General features: G+C 50.2%; 1 long non-coding RNA gene across 1 annotated transcript in view; it reads right to left on the bottom strand.

The window, feature by feature from the left end:
• Positions 1-13,746, bottom strand: part of LOC119927044 — a 37,583-nt gene that overhangs the window by 16,925 nt on the left and 6,912 nt on the right. Inside the window, exon 2 of the long non-coding RNA XR_005450386.1 lies at positions 13,228-13,309. This is a non-coding gene — a long non-coding RNA (uncharacterized LOC119927044). The remainder of the gene's footprint in view (positions 1-13,227; positions 13,310-13,746) is intronic.

Raw genomic sequence — 13,746 nt, 5'->3', positions numbered from 1 at the left:
TGTGTGTCTGTGCTGGCAGGACAAGCAGTTGGCAGGGGTGTGGGCAAAAACTTGGTACTCACCACCAAGACCTCCTTTAGGTGCCTGGCAGAGGAGCTTCTGGTGGAAGTCAACTGTTACTGGAGCTTCTCCACAGATCCTGACTGAAACTCATTTAGGGTTGAGGAAACTGGCCTTGGAAGACACACGTGGATTAGTGAGCCTGAGCGGCCGGGTTCCCCCATCCTGCCCTCTGAGGTCCTCATCTGTTACCCAACACCTCAGTCTCCAGGAGCAACAGTTCTCAGAGCTAGAAACAGAGGGATGAGAGATTGGAGAGATCGAGGCACAGTGAGAAGGTCAGCATTAGAGGAGCAAAGTGTGCGGGCTGGGTTGTAGAAGTAGAGTTGTGAAGTGAGGTAGGAGGGGGCAAGGTGGAAGAGTGCTTTAAAGCCAATGGCAAGGAGTTTTAGTTTGATACAGAGGTGGATGGCCAACCACTGGTGTTTTTTGAGGAGCGAGGTGACATGTTGTGAAGGTTTTTGTAGAAACTCCCACCTTTTCTTCAGCTTCCCCTCCCCTCCCCACTGCCCCGACTGGCTCCCTTTGCTCTACCCCTCCTCCCCGTCCCACAGCACTTGTGTATTTATGTACATATCTATAATTCTATTTATTTACATTAATGCCTGTTTACGTGTTTTGGAGTGTATACATCTATAATTCTATTTACTTAAATTGATGCTATGGATGGCTGTTTACTTGTTTTGATGTCTGTCTCCCCACTTCTAGACTCTAAGCCGGTTGAGGGCAGGGATTGTCTCTATTGCTGAACTGTACTTTCCAAGTGCTTAGTACAGAGCTCTGCACATAGTAAGCATTCATAAATACGACTGAATGAATGAATGAATGAATGAATGAAAAATGATCCGGGCAGCAGAGTGAAGTATGGACTGGAGTGGGGAAAGACAGAAGGCTGGGAGATCAGCAAGGAGGCTGATGCAGTAATCCAGCGTGGCTCAGTGGAAAGAGCAAGGGCTTTGGAGTCAGTGGTCATGGGTTCAAATCCTGGCTCCGCCAATTGTCAGCTGTGTGAGCTTGGGCAAGTCACTTAACTTCTCTGTGCCTCAGTTACCTCATCTGTAAAATGGGGATTGACTGTGAGCCCCCCCGTGGGACAACCTGATCACCTTGTATTCCCCCAGCGCTTAGAACAGTGCTTTGCACATAGTAAGTGCTTAATAAATGTCATCGTTATTATTATTAATCCAGGAGGCACAGGGTGAGTGATTATGTTAACATGGCAGTGGTTTGGATGGACAGCAAAGGGGGGATTTTAGGGATGTTGTGAAGGTGGAACAGATAGGATTTAGTGATGGATTGAATATGTGGGTTGAATGAGAGAGGAGTCACGGACAACGCCAAGGTTAGGGGCTTGTGAGACAGGAAGGATGGTGGTGCCGACTACAGTGATGGGAAAGTCAGGGGGAGGTCAGGGTTTGGGTGGGAAGATAAGGAGTTCTGTTTTGGATATGTTAAGCTTGAGGTGACAGGAGGACATCCAAGTAGAAATGTCTTCAAGGCAAGACTGAGCCCCGTCCTTCCTCTCCCCCTCCCCCCCTTCCATCCCCCCTGCCTTACCTCCTTCCCTTCCCCACAGCACCTGTATATATGTATATATGTTTGCACGTATTTATTACTCTATTTATTTATTTATTTTACTTGTACATATCTATTCATTTTATTTTGTTAATGTGTTTTGTTTTGTTCTCTGTCTCCCCCTTCTAGACTGTGAGCCCACTGTTGGGTAGGGACCGTCTCTATATGTTGCCAACTTGTACTTCCCAAGCGCTTAGTACAGTGCTCTGCACACAGTAAGCGCTCAATAAATACGATTGATTGATTGAGGAAATGCGAGACTGCAGAGAGGGAGAGAGATCAGTGCTGCCTCTGGCCTAGAATGCCCTCCGCCCTCAAATCTGACAGACAATTACTCTCCCGTGCCAATCAAAGCCTAATTTCAGAGGTCTTCCCAGACTGCGCCCTCCACTCTTTCCTCTTCTCCCACTCCCTGCCTCATTACCACTTGCACCCTTTATTCTTCCCCTATCCCAGCCCCACAGCACATATATCCACATCTGTAATTAATTTGTATTGATGCCTATCTCCCCCTCTCTGGTCTGTAGGCTTCTTGTGGGCAGGGAATAGGTCAATTTATTGTTATATTGTACTCTCCCAAGTGCTTAGTACTGTGCTCTCTACATAGTAAGCACTCAGTAAGTACAACTGAATCAACAAGATTGCAAACAACCTGGTTTTTGTGTTTGTTTTTTTGGGGGGGAGGGCAAACACTGTTTTCCCCTTCCCCCCCAAAAACAGTCACCACCCCAGCTAAAACGACTGCAACACTGTGCCCTATTCATTCAATCGTATTTATTGAGCGCTTACTGTGCGCAGAGCACTGTACTAAGCACTTAGTGGCCCTCAGGACCCCAGCTCTGTTCCTCCAGGAGGGCCTCATTCCCCAGTGACTGGAAGTCCAGCACAACTGCAGAAGTCAACTTCTAGTACCAAGCCTCACTATTCTTCTCCTACCAGCCCACACCCCTGCTGACTGTTGGACTGTGCCCAACAGAACCAGTTCCCTGCACATCGTGTCGGCTTCCAGAACCAGTCGCTGTACAAGAGTGGCAGCCCCCACTTCACTGTTCTATCCCAAAAGCTAACCCCATCTCCCTCTCTCTCTCTCATTCATCCAGTCATATGTATTGAGCATGCACTGTGTGCAGAGCACTGTACTAAGCTTAAGCTCCCCCCCACACACAGACAACACACACACAACCTTCTCTTTGTGGGGGCAATGTGACCCACAGCTCCATCTCTCCAGGGTGGGCCAAGTCTGAGAGTCGGTTTGACCCGACCCACACTGCAACTGGATGATCCTATAAGGCCGGGCAAGGCATTGAGCAGCCCGTTTGGAGAGTAGGCATCTCCCTCGAGTCATCCTACCCCAAGCTGTGCACTGCAGGGGGTTGGTGCTGTGGGACCCCTATCTGCATCGGAGCCAACGGGACGCAGACCTGATGGAGAAGGGGAAGCCGGAGACAAGGGAGAAGTCAGAGCCGACGGAGATGATGAGGAAGGAGCTGGAGACATCAGAGCCGACCGAGGTGAAGGCGATGCCGACAACAAAGATGTCAGACATCTGACACATCTGCCCCAAGAGGTGTAATAACCCACATCGCCCCTCAGTGAAATAACTCACTTCTGCCCAGAATAACCCCCAGCCCCACCGACCCCTAAGTATCACAAACCAGACTTAAACCCACTATCGTTTCATTTCGGCACATGCCAAAGTAAAACTTCTCACATATAAACACATTGATGGCTCTGGGCAGCGGGAGGAGGGTGGAGAATGTTAATATCATGACAAAAACAGTGTGGCCTAGTAGATAGAACACAGGCCTGGGAGCCAGAAAGACCTGGGTTTCAAGCCTGGCCCTGACACTTGTCGGCTGTGTTACCGTAGGCATGTCACCTAACTTTTCTGCGCCCCAGTTACCTCAACTGTAAAATGGGGATTAAGATAGTGAGCCCCATGTTGGACAGGGCCTGGATTGAACCTGATTTGCTTGAATCCCCCCCCCCCGCCCCCCACGACCCCAGTCCCCGTACCTACAGTGCCTGATACATAGTAAGCGCTTAACAAGTGACATTATTAATGTCATCATTATTATGCATGTCACAAAATCCTGAAATACAAAATCCTGAGCCCTGGGTTGAGTGGAGGATATAGAAGCCCCTTTCAGTTCTCAGTTTACAAACTCTTGACAGGAAAAGGACCCTGAACCCCACATAGGACTCCCTCAAACCATCGCTAACTTCTCTGCGCTGCAGTTACCTCATCTATAAAGTGGGGATTAAGACTGTGAGCCCCACGCGGGAAAACCTGATTACCTTGTATCTACCCCGACACTTAAAACAGTGCTCGGCACATAGTAAGTGCTTAACAAATACCACAGTAATAACTCGGTATCGTTCTCCCCCAGCATGTCCTACGGTGCTCAGCACACAGTAAATGCTCAATAATTACCAATGTGTTTTCACCTCACTCTCGCTGTAGTGTACGGGCCTGGAAGTCAGAAGGTAATGGGTCCTAATTCTGGCTCCGCCACTTGTCTGCTACATGGCCTTGGGCAAGTCACTTCACTTCTCCGTACCCCAGTTACCTCATCTGCACAATGGGGATTGAGATTGTGAACTCCACGAGGGAGAAGGATTGTGTCCAACACAATCTTCTTGTATTCACCCCAGTGATTTGTATAGTGCCTGCCCAATATTAAATGCTTAACAAATGCCACTGCTATTATTATTATATAACCCCTCTATGCTCATACCCCACCCACAGCATTTCTGTACACAAAGTGTGTAATTTACAGATATGCGCATAAATGCTGCAGGGAAAATAGCGGCTGTCCAAAGGTCGCCGATCCAGAGGTGGAGATGGTGCACAAGGGCTAAGGAGCCCCGAGGGAAAGGGGACTTAATCGGATAAGGCCTCTTGGCGGAGCTGCCACCTTAATAATGTTCTGAAGAGGGGGAGAGTGGCGGTCTGGCCTACGTGGAGAAGGAGGGAGGGCCAGGCCGGGCGGGGGGGAAGCCCGGCGGGGAAAGGAGCCGGAGGCGACCTAGAGGAGCAGGACGCCCAGGAAGGAAGCCGGCGCTGTTGGAGCAAAGTGCCACCAGGCGGCGATAGAGAGGCGCGGCCGCCCAGAATCACCATTTGGGAGAGAAGCCGCGCCGCCTGGTGGCTACAGCCCGGGCCTGCGCGTCACAAGGACCTGGCTCTTAAGACAGCCAGCCCAGGTCTGCCCCGGCTCTGCTGGGTCTCTGCTGGGTGACCTGGGGCACGTCACTTCATTTCTCGGAGCCTCAGTTACCTCATCTCTCAAACGGGGATTAAGACTTGTGAGTCTCATGTGGGCCGTGGGCTGTGTCCAACCTGGTGAGCTTCTCTTTAGCTCAGCGCTTGGAGAGGCGCAGCTTCTGCTGTCTCCAGAACAAGCTTACTGCAGAACCGTACTTTTAAGCCACCAGGCGGCGATAGAGAGGCGCGGCCGCCCAGTATAACGATTGGTGCCACCAGGGGGCGAGAGAGAGGTGCAGCTCAACTATTCACTCAGGCAAGTCAGTCAAGTCAGGCGGATTTCTTGAGCGCTTACTGTGTGCAGAGCACTGTACTAAGCGCTTGGAAAATACAACACAGCAATAAAGAGAGCCCACAGAGGGCTTGCAGTCAGGGGTGGGGGAGGCAGACACTCACAAAAAGTAAACAGGCATCAATATAAATAAATAGAATCGTGGATATATACATAGTGCCGTGGGGTTGGAGGGGGGGAAGAGCGAAGCAGAAGGGAAGAGGAGCTGAGGAAAAGGGGGGCTTAGCCTGGGAAGGCCTCTGGGAGGGGGTTGGCCTTCAGTAGGGCTTCGAAAGTGGGAAGAGTGTTTGGCAGATCTGAGGAGGGAGGGCGTCCTAGGCCAGAGGTACGACGTGGGCCAGGGGCTGGAGGCGAGACTGAGGCACAGTGAGAAGGTTAGCACCAGAGGAGTGAAGTGTACCTGCTGGGCTATGGATGGAGAGAAGGAAGGTAAGGTAAGAAAGGGCAAGGTGACGGCGAGCTTTGAAGCCAATAGTGAGGACTTTTGGTTTGATTCGGAGGTGGATAGGCAACCACCGGGGATTTTTGAAGGTGACATGACCCGTGCGTTTCTGTTGGTTCTGTTTGCTAGCTCAACTAAATAAACCTCTAACATGTGCTAGATATAATCTGCAAGTAGCTATGACAGAGAAAAACTTGCCAAACTGGGAAGAAGTTCATTTCAAACCATAAGTCTCAGGACTCTGACTCATCCTTTGGAAGTTACGGTTGAATTATTGAACTTGTCTAAGGAACAAGCAAAATTCCAGTGACTCCTGCTTTCCTTTCAAAATGGTGCAATGGATCACTTCAGTATTTTCTCTAGGTCCTTCCCTGCAAAAGAACAGGGAAACAAGACAGAGGAAGAAAGAACAGGAGGATGGAAAGGGACTGGAGGACAGGTGGTATTGACCTTTTTCCCAAGTAGAAGACACTGGGATTGATTCACAGTACTGAAAAACAAACGTGGCTCTGAGAGCCTTTAGAGATTTGACATGAGTTTCTAAAAGCCATGAGTAGTTAAGGGGAAGGGGAGTGTTCATGTAGTGGTGGGGAAGTAGAGAGTTGATGAACTAGGTGAGGGACAATGAGACAAAAGCAGCAAAGTTCTCTTGCTACTGCTTTCCAGTCTTGAGCTCTGCCTCACTTCGTTTCCCTTACTGAGGGTTGCTGAGAGAAAGCAAATGACAAGAGCAGAACCTGACAGTGAATTTACCAAGAGTGTCTGCTGGGGAGGCTTGGAGAATTACCTCAACCTAAAACCTTTCTGCAATCTCACTTCTCAAGGCTGTGGCCTAAGGGTTAAAGCATAAGCCTGGAAGTCAGCAGACATGGGTTCTAATCTCTGCTCTGTCCCTTGTCTGCTGTGTAAGCTTGGGCAAGTCCCTTTGCTTATCTGTGCCTGTTACCTCATCTGTAAAATGGGAATTAAAAACTGAGCCCCCTGGAGGGGGAGGGAAGGAGCAGACACTCAATCAATCAACTGAAGTGAGAGCTGATTACGTGCAGAACATTGTACTATGCGCTTGGAAGAGTACAATACAGTAGAATTAGCAGTCACATTCCCAGCACAAAACGAGTTTACCAGATTAGCTTGCATCTTGTTCAGTGCCTGGCACTGTACTATTCTACTTATTTTGTTAATGATGTGCAAATAGCTTTAATTCTGTTTGTTCTGACGATTTTGTCCCCTGTCTACGTGTTTTGTTTTGTTGTCTGGCTCCCCCTTCTAAACTGTGAGCCCGTTGTTGGGTAGGGACTGTCTCTGTATGTTACCAACTTGTACTTCCCAAGCGCTTTTGGGAAGCGCTTTTGGGAGATCTGCACACAGTAAGCGCTCAATAAATGCAATTGAATGAATGAATGAAGAGAAAGATAAACCGGGCAGCAGAGTGAAATATGGACTGAAGTGGAGAGAGGCAGGAGGTTGGGAGGTCAGAAAGGAGGCTGATGCAGTAATCCAGTTGGGATAGGATGAGTGATCGTACCAATGTGGTAGTGGTTTGGATGGAGAGGAAAGGGCGGATCTTGGCGATGCTGGGAGACTGGCAGGATTTGGTGATGGACTGGATATGTGGGGTGAATGAGAAAAAACGAAGTCAAGGATGACACCAAGAATGTGGGCTTGTGAGAGGAGAAGGATGGCTGTGCCGTCCACAGTGATGGTAAAGTTCAGGAGAGGACAAGGTTTGGGAGGGAAGATAAGGCGCTCTGTCCTGGACATGATGAGTTTTAGGTGAGGGGAGGACATCCAAATAGAGATGTCCTGAAGGCAGGAGGAGGTGTGAGCCTGGAGGGGAGGGAGAGAGAACAGGAGAGGAGATAGAGATTGGTGTCATCTGCACAGAGATGACAGTTGAAGCCGTGGGGGCAGTTGAGTTCGCCAAGGGACCGAGTGTAGGTGGAGAATAGAAGAGGACCAAGAACTAACCCTTGAAGAACCCCTATAGTTAGACGATGGGATGGGGAGGAGGAGTATGAGAAGAAGACAGAGAACGAATGGCCAGAGCGATAACAGCAGAACCAAGAGAGGATGGAGTCAGTTATGCCAACGTTGGATAACGTGTCGTTGAGAAGGGGATGGTCCACGCTATCAAAGGCAGCTGAGAGGTCGAGAAGGATTAGGATAGAGTAGGAGCCATTGGATTTGGCAAGAAGGAGATCATCGGTGACTTTTGAGAGAGCCGTTTCAGTGGAGTGAAGGAGGCAGAAGCCAGATTGGAGGGGGTCCAGGAGAGAGTTGGAGGAGAGGCAGCGAGTGTAGACAACTCGCTCAAGCAGTTTGGAGAAGAAGGGTAGGAGGGAGATGGGGTGATAACTGGAGAGGGCTGTGGGGTCAAAGGACTTTTTTTTTAGGATGGGGGAGACATGGGCATGTTTGAAGGGAGTGGGGCGGAAGCCATTAGAGAGTGATCGGCTGAAGATGGCAGCTAAGGAGGGAAGAAGCGAGAGTTTATATAAGGTGTGAAGGAATGGGGTCCGATGCTCATGTGGAGGGGGTGGCACTTGAGAGGAGGCAGGAGGTCTCCCCTGGAGATGCTGCTGGGAAGGATGGGAAAGTTGAAAAGGGGGCGGAGAGGAGATTGAGGATGGGGAGGGGTGATTTGGGGGCGCTCACACCTGATGGTGTTAGTTTTCTTAAAGTAGACGGCCAGATCGTCGGGGCGAGGGATAGAGGAGGAGAGGGGGCAGAGGGCCTGAGGAGGGAGTTAAATGTCTGGAACAACTAGCGAGGGTGATGGGAATGGGTGTCGATACAGGACGAGACATAGCTCTGCCGGGCAGAGGAGAGGGCAGAGTTACGGCAAGGAAGGACAGACTTGAAGCGGACAAGGTCGGCCCGATGTTTCGATTTCCTCCAGTGGCATTCAGCGGCTCAAACAGAAGAGAGAAGGAGGCAGATGGTGCAGGTGATCCAAGACTGTGGACTTAGTGGTGTGAGAGCGACGAAGGGATGGGGAGCGAGTGAGTTGACTTGAGTAGAGAGGGTGGTATTGAGAGCATCTTTTTGGTCACCTAGAGGGGGTAGATCGGGTATGGAGAATAGGTGGGGTGTGATGCGCTGAGTGAGATGGATGGGGTCGAGAGAGCGGAGGTCTCTGTGGGGGAACAGTACAGATTTATGAGAAAGAAGAGTGTGGGAGAGGAGGCAACTGAGAAGGTTGGGGTCAGAAAGAGGGATTTCAGAGTTGGTGATGGGGGAGATTGTGCAGCGGTTAGAGATGATGAGATCGCGTGTGCGTCCAAGTTAGTGGGTGGGGGAGGTGGGGTGGAGCAGGAAGTCGGCGTTGTTGAGGAGTGATAGGAGGCGGGCGGCAGAGGGGTCACCGGGGACATCTATGTGGATGTTGAAGTCTCCAAGGATCAAAGTGGGCATGGAAAAAGAGAGAAAGAATGTGAGAAAGGGGTCAAAGTGGTTAAAGAAGCTGAAGGTGGGATCTGGGGGGTGATAGATGACGGCTACAAGAGTCTTCAGTGGCCTGGGGCATCTCTCCAGAGGAGCTGCTCAGTGCTTCTACCCAGCCTTGAGGATCACCTCTCTTTCACTATGGGCAGAGTCAATTCCCAGATTTTCCCCATTGCTGAGTGGACTGCATTGCTACCCCAAAGATAGGTGGGGTGGGGGTGCGTGTGTGTGTGTGTGTGTGTGTGTGTGTGTGTGAAAGAGAGAGAGAGAGAGAATAATAGAGGGGAAGAAGAGTGATGAGGCGGCTGCCACTCATGGGAGGACAGGGACCTGGGCTCTGTGCAGGAAGCTAGTCTGTCTGACTTGCCTGGGACTGAGGAGACCCAGGGCCCTTATTTCTATAAATGGGTCAAGCCTCCCTGGGACTATAGTCCTGTCTGCAGGGTCACTGCACAGCCTCAGTCCTTCTGGGCTCAATGCAGAAGCTTGTGGGATCTAAGCTAGACACCCGTCAGGTGGAAGACGGAGTGTCTAGCAGTGTCTGTACCCTATTTCTCTCCGAGAAGCCGAGTTGTGCAGACTCCTACCTGACATCAAGTCAACAGGTGTTTGGGCTGGGAGGACAGAAGGCAGGTTTGTACTGGAAAACAAATTCAATCCAGTGTGCAGTTCTGCGCTTTCAGTTGATCAATCAGATTGATGGAGTTCTTCCCATGCGCAGAGCATTGTACTAAGGGCTGGGGAGACTCAAATAGGACAGACACATTCCCTGCCCACAACACGCTTACAGTTTAGAGGGGGATACGGACATTAATTACAGATATATAAATTACAGATATATACATACGTGCCGAGGGACTGGGAGGTGAGATGAATAAAAGGAACGATACAGGGTGAGGCAGAAGGGAGTAGGAGAAGAGGAAAGGGGAGCTTAGTCAGGGAAGGCTTCTTGGAGATGTGCCTTCACAAAGGCACATGCTGCTCCCCGGCCTCAACCTCCCCCCTCATCCTGAGGGTGTCCCCCACCGCCAGTCAGTCCCATGCACTACAAACTGAGGTTCTCAAACTCTCGGCCACAACTGAAAACCCGGTTTTTGCTAACGATCCAGTTGGCTGCCTGAAACCTTTTGGCTTAAGTTGTCAGTTTCTGAAGTTGCCGGGGATTTTGACCATCAGCTCCTTGTGGGCGTGGAACACGCCCGTCAGCTCAGTATGGTACTCCTCCAGCATGTCCTACACCGCTCTGCACACAGTAATGCTCAATAACTACCAATAAGTTTTTACATCAATCTCTCCGTCAGTGGATAGAGAAGGGGCCTGAGAGTCAGAAGTAAACTAGTTTAGTTTATGTAGGTTACAGATGTGTTATAATCCTAGCTCTGCCACTTGTCTGCTCTGTGGCCTGGGGCAAGTCACTTCACTTCTCTGGGCCTCAGATACCTCAACTGTAAAATGGGGATTGAGATGGTGAGCACCACGTGGGACAGAGGCTGTGTCCAACCCAATTTGTCTGTATCCATCTCAGGGCTTAGTACAGTGCCTGGCACATAGTAAGTGCTTACAAATATCACCGTTATTATTTCACGTGAGGAAACTACTTGCAATGACAATCAAATTCCATGAACTATTGTCACGCTTCCAGCGCCCCCTGCACCCTGATTTGATCTCAGCACGGATTCCCTACGCTACTCCTCCTCCATAAGGGATGGGTCACACAGACACACACCCACAACCTGACATTGAAAAGTCAACGATGCCTAATGCTGGGTCCCCTTTCTCTCCAGGTCCTCCCCGGCATCAGCACCCAAGTGGTCCTGTCTCCAGGGGCCAGAGTTTTGTGCAGGGCGATGCTGAAGACCGGACTGTGGATTCAGGGAGGTTGACCTGTCTATAGATTTAATGGCCATCGGGTCTTCTCCGGCCCACAGTCCAGTCAGCAGAATCTATTCCCGATAGAGAGCCCAGGCCCCCGGATCCAGGGCTGGCCTCGGAGCTGAGAGAGCAGAAGCCTTCTTCTAACACCTTCCCCCCCTAAGATCAACCCCATGATGCGCACACATACCCCACACAAGCCCATCGCTTTCTGGAGGATGCAGCAGATAGCCCCTGACAATGAAATATTTAGATTCGTGGAAACGGCGTTGTTGGGCTGGGGGCGAGGGATGGTTCTTAGTCTCTGGAGAGGGCTGGGGAACCCTCCGGTCAGTGCACAGTGAAGATCCGAGCAGTCTGCATCGCGGGGAATGCCCAGCAGGGGGTCAGTCAAGACCTAGTCTGTTCTTTGGGCTCCATCTTTGGGCATGAAAAGGTTGGGGAGGAGTTTGAGGGTCAGAGGAAAAAGGGAAAGCAAGGGGTCGGGGAAGGGAGTGACAAAGGGAGAGCGACAGAGATGCACGATGAGTAGCTCACCTCAAGAGTGAAATGTGAGGGCTGAGTTGTAGGAGGAGAAGAGTGAGGCTAAGTAGTGGTTATTTATGGGACCACATGAATTCTAAGGGAGTGGGGGTAGCATGAGAAGGGAAGAGGATCCAAACTTGGGGAGCGGAGGGAGGCAGAGGAAGTGTCAGAGGAACAGCAAGAGAAGCCAGAGGAGGAAAACCAGGAGGGGGCTGTATTGGGGACATTGAGATTAGGTACCCTTTACAGGTTAACAGGGTTGTCCGTGTCAGAAGAAGCTTAGAGGTCGAGAAAGACATGCCACAATAGCTTCCTGACGTGTCCCGCCGTTGGCCCCCGGCCCACGTCATCCCCCGGGCCTGGAATGCCCTCCCTCTGCCCATCCGCCAAGCTAGCTCTCTTCCTCCCTTCAAGGCCCTACTGAGAGCTCACCTCCTCCAGGAGGCCTTCCCAGACTGAGCCCCTTCCTTCCTCTCCCCCTCGTCCCCCTCTCCATCCCCCCCATCTTACCTCCTTCCTTTCCCCACAGCACCAGTATATATGTATATATGTTTGTACATATTTATTACTCTATTTATTTATTTTACTTGTACATATCTATTCTATTTATTTTGTTAGTATGTTTGGTTTTGTTCTCTGTCTCCCCCTTTTAGACTGTGAGCCCACTGTTGGGTAGGGACTGTCTCTATATGTTGCCAACTTGTACTTCCCAAGCGCTTAGTACAGTGCTCTGCACACAGTAAGCGCTCAATAAATACGATTGATGATGATGATAATCTGTTCTCAAATGACTGGAGCTCACTTGTAGAGGGATTGAGGAGGTGGTTGAAAAGGTAAAAGAGGCAACAGGTATGAGTGACCCATTTGAGGTTTGGGGGCAGGAATGGTAGGAAAGGGAAGGAGTGACCAGTGGGTGGGGGATCATGGGGAAGCAGCATGGAAGCAGCTGCTTAGAGAAGCAGCGTGGCTCAGTGGAAAGAGCCCGGGTTTTGGAGTCAGAGGTCATGGGAACAAATCCCAGCTCCACCAATTGTCAGCTGTGTGACTTTGGGCAAGTCACTTAACTTCTCTGTGCCTCAGTTACCTCATCTGTAAAATGGGGATTAAGACTGTGAGCCCCACATGGGACAACCTGATCACCTTGTATCCCCCCCAGTGCTTAGAACAGTGCTTTGCACATAGTAAGCGCTTAACACATACCATCATTATTATTATTATTATGGGGAAAAGGGCAATGGTTTTTTTTAATCTAAAACTAGGGGAAGCATGGGAACGTTTGAAAGCAGCGGGGAAGGAATTAATTCGGCAACGAGGGTCTGGTTGAAGACGGTAATCGGGAAAGGAAGAAAAGTGAATGCGAATGTTCAGGCAGTGTGACGGAAGGGAAATCAGAGGCAGAGTTTGAGGGGACTGATTTTGAAATCAGGCAGATATGAGGTAGCTGGCAAGGATAAGGGTGGTTGGGGAGTGGGTGAGGAATATTTGGGGCAAGGATAAATCCATTGGCTTCAGGGTGACTAGATTCTTTGGTAGGAGTGATAGCATTGATTGAACACACCTTAAGTGCAGAGCACAGTATTAAGTACTGACAGGTGCCTCGTGACAAGCAGGGAGTTGGGGGCACTGTGGGTTTAAGACAGGAGTTAAAAGTCTAGAACAGATGGTGAAGGCAATAGACAAGGGAGACAACGAGGGAGGGAAAACATTGTTGCTGAGCACTGGAGAGCCCAAAGTTAAATTCATTCTCACCAACTCTGTGATGGTTGAGGGGGTCCTAGTGCCTGGATTCCCACCAACAGCGTTCCGTTGGCCTGAGTGGTCGATGGTGCTCCTGCCAGTTGAGAAGCAAATGGGAGGAGTTGCAAACAATGCATTTTCTCCAAAACAGAGACATTCCTCCTCCTCCCCCCTGCAAAAAAATATCAACCTATTCTTCAACAAGCATGAGAGGTCAGCTACAGACCCCCTGGATTCTCCACTTCTCCCTTTCCCTGCCACTCGATCCCCACACAGGGACAGGGACTGTGTCCAACCCTATTAAGTGGTATCTACCCCAGTACTTAGTACAGTGCCTGCTACATAACACTTAACGGTCCTCTAGACTGTAAGTTCATTGTAGGCGGGGAAGGTGTACGTTTATTGTTATATTGTACTCTCCCCCGAGTGCTTAGTCCAGTGCTCTGCACACAGTAAGCACTCAATAAATATGACTGAATGAATGAACAAGTTCCACAATTATTACTTAATTTCTCCGGGTCTCAGGTACCT

This window comes from Tachyglossus aculeatus, chromosome 4 (genome assembly GCF_015852505.1).
Source record: "Tachyglossus aculeatus isolate mTacAcu1 chromosome 4, mTacAcu1.pri, whole genome shotgun sequence".
Taxonomy (NCBI): Eukaryota; Metazoa; Chordata; class Mammalia; order Monotremata; family Tachyglossidae; genus Tachyglossus; species Tachyglossus aculeatus.
Note: the sequence above shows the minus strand (reverse complement) of the source record. Positions and strands in the feature narration are given on the sequence as shown.